Source organism: Drosophila yakuba, unplaced genomic scaffold, assembly GCF_016746365.2.
Source record: "Drosophila yakuba strain Tai18E2 unplaced genomic scaffold, Prin_Dyak_Tai18E2_2.1 Segkk57_quiver_pilon_scaf, whole genome shotgun sequence".
Taxonomy (NCBI): domain Eukaryota; kingdom Metazoa; phylum Arthropoda; class Insecta; order Diptera; family Drosophilidae; genus Drosophila; species Drosophila yakuba.
In genome coordinates this window covers 283,260-288,914 of record NW_025048821.1, presented here as the reverse complement: position 1 = coordinate 288,914, position 5,655 = coordinate 283,260, and positions in this window count along the sequence as shown.

The following is a 5,655-nucleotide window of genomic DNA, read 5'->3' as shown; positions in this document are numbered from 1 at the left end:
GAATTGGGGAATTAGATACCAAGGTACGACAAACCCGCTGGAATTCTTCGAGAAGATTGAACAATGGGCCACCGGATTCGGACCCCGGCATGATCAGCTGGTCCAAACAATGTCATTTATACTGGAGGGAATCGCTATAGACTGGTGGAACACAACACCAAGTATCACCTCATGGGTACAACTGCGAACGGAACTACTGGAGTACTTTCTGCACCGAGGTATGGAGAACAGTTGGAAACCCAGTTAGGCCAGTTGAGGCAACGAGAGAACGAACCAGTAAGGGAGTACGCGATGAACCTGAGGAAGCTCACAGAGACGGAAAAACTCGACTGGGTGTACAAAAACTGTAGGAGCTAACTGAAACTGTACACAAGGAGAAACGGATTAATAACGCTAACAGAATTCCTTAAGCTAGCCGAGGAAGTAGAGGAAATCGAGCAAACGGCAGAGTGCTGCCGAACTGGGTCGGGAAACGGAGGAGGCCTGAGCGAATAAAGCTGGCAACTCAGGCAAGGAGGATAGGTCCAGCGGCAGGCGAACACCTAATCTGCGATGGCTACCAGATAATAGCACGCTTCGGAATCGCGAATAGGAGCATCAAAAAGCGCGATGAATAGAAACATGTTCCGCGATTTAAAGAACCAAGAAAGATGGAGCAGTGTGTCGGATCACGACAAAATGCGATTGGAGGGTTCTCGGCGAAAGTCGAGTTTGGAGGGCAAGTGTTTGATACAACATTCTACGTTGGGTATGAACGTAGAAGGAGGAATCCTCCTGGGAATGGATTTTCTGGCAGGGGCAGAGAGCGTGCTGAGGTGTGGCGGACTAGAGCTGGATAAAAGAAGGACCGGAGACGAAAGGATAAATGAGAAAGGAAACACAAGGGAGACGACAAAGCCAGGGGAACCGTCGGAGGAGAAAATCAATACATTCCTGGTATAGAACAAGCGGATATTCGAGACAATGGAAGGAGTCTGTACCGCAGCAAGGCACAAAATATACCTCAAAGACGACAAACCCATTAAACAGAGGTATTATCCGCGAAACCCAAAACAACAGGCTATAATTAACGAACAAGTAGTCGAATTACTCAGCCTGGGTCTGATCCAGTGCATCAGTGGTGCTGGTAAGGAAAAAGAATAACGAATGGAGAATGTGCATCGACTACAGGCTATTAAACGACCGGACAGAGGAAGGATGCATACCCGGTACCACGCATGAACTTCATCCTCGACCAGCTAAGGGAAGCCAAATTCATAAGCACCATCGACTTAAAATTGGGCTACTGGCAAATCCCAGTGGAGAAGAAGAGTAGACAATATACGGCGTTTACGGTACCAGGGCGAGGACTTTTCCAATGGACAGTGTGCCATACGGACTGACCACAGCACCGGCGACGCATTGGATGAAAAACATTTAAAAAATGATTTAAAAGGGTGGGCGTCACAGTTCTGGGCGTTTTCTTTGATCAGCTTGAACTGAAATTGTTGCTACTTTTTTATATGCTATTATTAATATGCTATTTATGAACTTTTGCGCACTCTTTGAACGGTGCTGATAAAAGAGTACTGAGGAACACGAAGAAACATTTCGTCAAAATAATTGTGCCTACCAGTGTAAGTTAATAACTAATGGAGCGCTCAATATATTTGAGTCAGCAGCAATATAGTTTACGTTCATAATGCCCTAGCAACTAACTAGCTTCATACAAACAGTGCTAATACGCCCCAACTGAGTTCAGTGCTCCGCGCTAAGAACGGTCAGCAGCGGCAATCGGACACCCAGTAATGGGGTTACCGAATTGCGCTGCATAAATGCTGAGTCTGCTTGCCGACCATGGGTTTATGGCGTGATGTATTGGAGCTAGGGTAAATTTATCGTTTCTCGATTCTTTGTATTCAGTTTTAAGCTAGCACTTTAACAATAAAGAACAGCTACTCCGGCACTTGGCCGTAAAATACCATATGTTTATATTGAACATTCTCGCTGAGCCAAAGGGCCAGCGATCGACCAAGGGGGCAAGGTCACGCCCTCCATCATAATCAACGTAAGAAGTCATCACTCTCTGGCCTAGCAGCCGGACACACCGAGGACTCAGGAAGAAGACATTCCCAGCGTCTGGAGTTGCAGAGAACATCCGGGCTGGGGGAATAAGCTAATTTGTATGGCTGCAACTTGACTTAGCTGATATGAGCTGAAGCCGCACAGTGGCGCAAAAGATACAGATACTATACAAAAATCAAATTTTTGATGACAACGGATCGCTGCATTCGACAGGTAAAAGTTCAAAAGGGTTGAATCCAAAAATGTTCAAAAAGCTAGGTAGAATAAATGTATAATATTCTTTGCACGTGCAGGCATACCTGTTTTACCGAAGTACGAATTTTCACATATTTTTCAACTTTGGTGGAAAAAAGAAAGCGATCTTACACCGACTTATGGGTTTGGCGTATGAGGTGTTGTTCTTGAATATGTTCTTTATCATATTCAAAAGAGATCGGGTCCCCCGACTTCCCACCCCAAATTTCCAAGGCAAAAGATACTTTCAAGTCAGCGTAAGAAACGCGCAGAATATAGGACTAGGAAAGTAAGGACCATCAAGGTACAATATGAATTTGCCCTTACAATGGTTGATGGAAAAGTTCTCAATGTACTGATGGACACTAAGTCAACATGGAAGTGTGCCATCTGCCATAAAAAGAAAAGGATTTCAAAAGCGTGGACGACTCGATCAAGGATGAGCATAACTTGCAGAACGGTATTTCGCCCTTGCATTGCAGGTTAAGGACTTTGGAGTTCATTTTGAAACTGGCGTACTAACTTCCAAAAACTAATGAACATTTTAATGAGGACATCATATCAAAGGAAAAAAAAGCGATCAGGAAGCAAAAAGATACAGGACGAATTTAAAGAACAGCTAGGACTAAAGGTAGACTGCCCAAAACTTTACGGGAATATTAACGATGGGAATACCTCCAGAGCATTTTATCACCATCACAAGGAAGTTGCTGAAATTACTGAAGTATGCCAACCCATAATTGAAAGATTGGGTGTGATCTTGAACGCAGTAAATTGCAGAGAAAGCGTGAATGCTGAAGAATTCGGAAAATATGCTGAGGGGACATCACACCTGCTGGAGGCTACCTATCCCGATAAGAAGATGACGCCCACGGTTCACAAAATGCTTGGCCACGGAAAGGATCTAATCGAGTACCAAAGTTTGCAAATTGGTGAATTATCCGAGGAAGCCCAAGAAGCCAAGAACAAGGAATACAAGAAATTCAGGTACTCCAACCCATTAAAATTTCAAGGACGAAACCAAGTGCGGATCTATTTTGTATGTTGGCGGCATCTTCTAATCCTTTTCTGGCCTCGTTAAGAGGCACTAGATATAATACTAAATATGTAAATTATAGTTATGGTCCAGATTGTTCTGTTTTATTAAATATTGTAGAATAAAATGCATTATTTGTACAAAAAAAGGTAAAAATAGATAAAAAATTTTTTTTTTTAATTTTTTTATTTTGTGTTTTTTAAATATTAAATATGTACCATATTAGCATTTTCAGAGAAAACAAATGAATTTGTCGAAACTGTATAAAAATTGAGAAAACTGCCTCAAAAAACATAAATTTTCAAGTATAAAATTTACTTTTTATCACACCATATTACTATATGCCCACTTAATCGGAAGGTACTAAAATTACCTTTCAACTGTGAGCCATTGGACTGATATTTCCTAAATATTTTGGCTGACAAGTCCAAATTGACATATAATAATAATATTAATCTGTAACAACGATACAAATACAAATTTTCTTCTTCGCGTGCTTTTTTATTCGCTAAAAAGAATATGCTGCTTTTAAAAAATCAATATAATAATAAATCATACTCCTAAGTAACTGGAAGTGCAAACAATAAGCTTAGCCTATCAAATGCAAAAAAAAGTTTGCTTTTTTTATAGTATTCAATATATTATATTTCAAAATTCATGAAATTAACTTTCTAAACTACTATTTTTTTATTGCAGGCTTATCAAATCACTACACTTATTCGAGAATACTCTGAAGCTGCAAAGGACATAAAATAAATAAATCATATAACCACGAAAACAGAATTTATTTAAAATCATTTAAATCTTCTATTTCATCAGCTAGTAATTATTAAAACAAAAAAAATAAAAATAAATGCATATGTATGGTTTCGGTGCAACTATTTCTGAATAAATCATTTAAAATGTTTTCAAAATCACTATGATAATGTCAACAGCGCAAAATACGGATATGTATATTTCTTGATCTTTACTTGTTACGCCCAAGAGAGTTATTCTGGGAGTCCAAAATTGGAATATTTGCTATCAGCTCACTCAAAACCAACTGCTAAAACAATGCGATGGCCATGTCCGTCTGTCCGTATGAACGTCGAGATCTCATGAACTACAAAAGCTAGAAAGTTAAGATTAAGCATACAGAGAGACATAGACAAAACTGCCAAGTCCAAACTTTTGAAAAATGTTATAATATTTTTTACATTTTGCATTAGTCTGGCAAGTTTCTATCGATTTGCAGAATAACGTATTGCAACGCCCACTCTAACACTTTTGAAAATGTTGCTTATATTTTTTCACATTTTTGTTAGTCTTGTAAATTTTTCTCGATTTGCCAAAAATTTTTTGGCCACGCCCACTCTAACGCCCACAAACCTCCAAAAACTGTCAGTGTGAAAATTTCTCCTTTGCTCTTCCACCAGCTCAGATAGTCGGGGAATTCGACTATTGCGATCTCTATTGTTGTATATAGGTCAGTTGTAGCCCAAAAGTTTTGCAACACCAAATGCAGTTGTCCAAATCAGCAGTCTAAAGGAATGAAACCAAAGCTGCTGAGGCGTTGAGTCAGCGGTCCCACGTCATCTGCACAGCGGGCTTGCGACGGATGCAAAAGTACATGGTATGTATTCTGCCCAGCTCTCTTAGAAAATATTTAAAAAGCTTTAGTTGGTTTATACAAGACCCGCAAAGAATACAAACGGGTCCTGGCTATGAAACACAATAACGTGTGACAATAAAATAATAAAAGGAATAAATAATAAACAATAAAATAATAAAAGGAATAAATAATAAACAATAAAATAATAAAAGGAATAAATAATGAAATACCAAATAATAAATAGTACATAATACCTAATACTTAATACATCATACATAATAAGCAGCCGTAGTTCGAATTCGAACTACCCAAACGAGCCACGGACCACACTAAACCAGAAACCCAGCCACACTAAATAGGGTAAATCGATAGCACAAGCAAAATCGATAGAGCCAACCAATCCCTATATAAAGCGGGCGGCTGGCCTCTGGGAAGTCAGTCAGTGTTCGGCACCGATCGGATGGAAGTCATCAACCAAAAGCGACCAGCCAGCTCTACAGCAGGATCTCCCAGTGGCAAATATAATAAACCAGGATAGTAAGTGTTCATTCCTATTGCCTCTGCTGACTTAAGGGTCCAACAACAGGGGATCCTTCAATAGCACCACTGTCCTGAAACAAATAAATTTCCTGGACGATCCTGGCCGTCCCTCACTACCAGAGGCACGACAAAACGTCAGAGGTGGCGCCCGAACAGGCTTATAGTGGTGATTATAGGGAAACCGACGCCG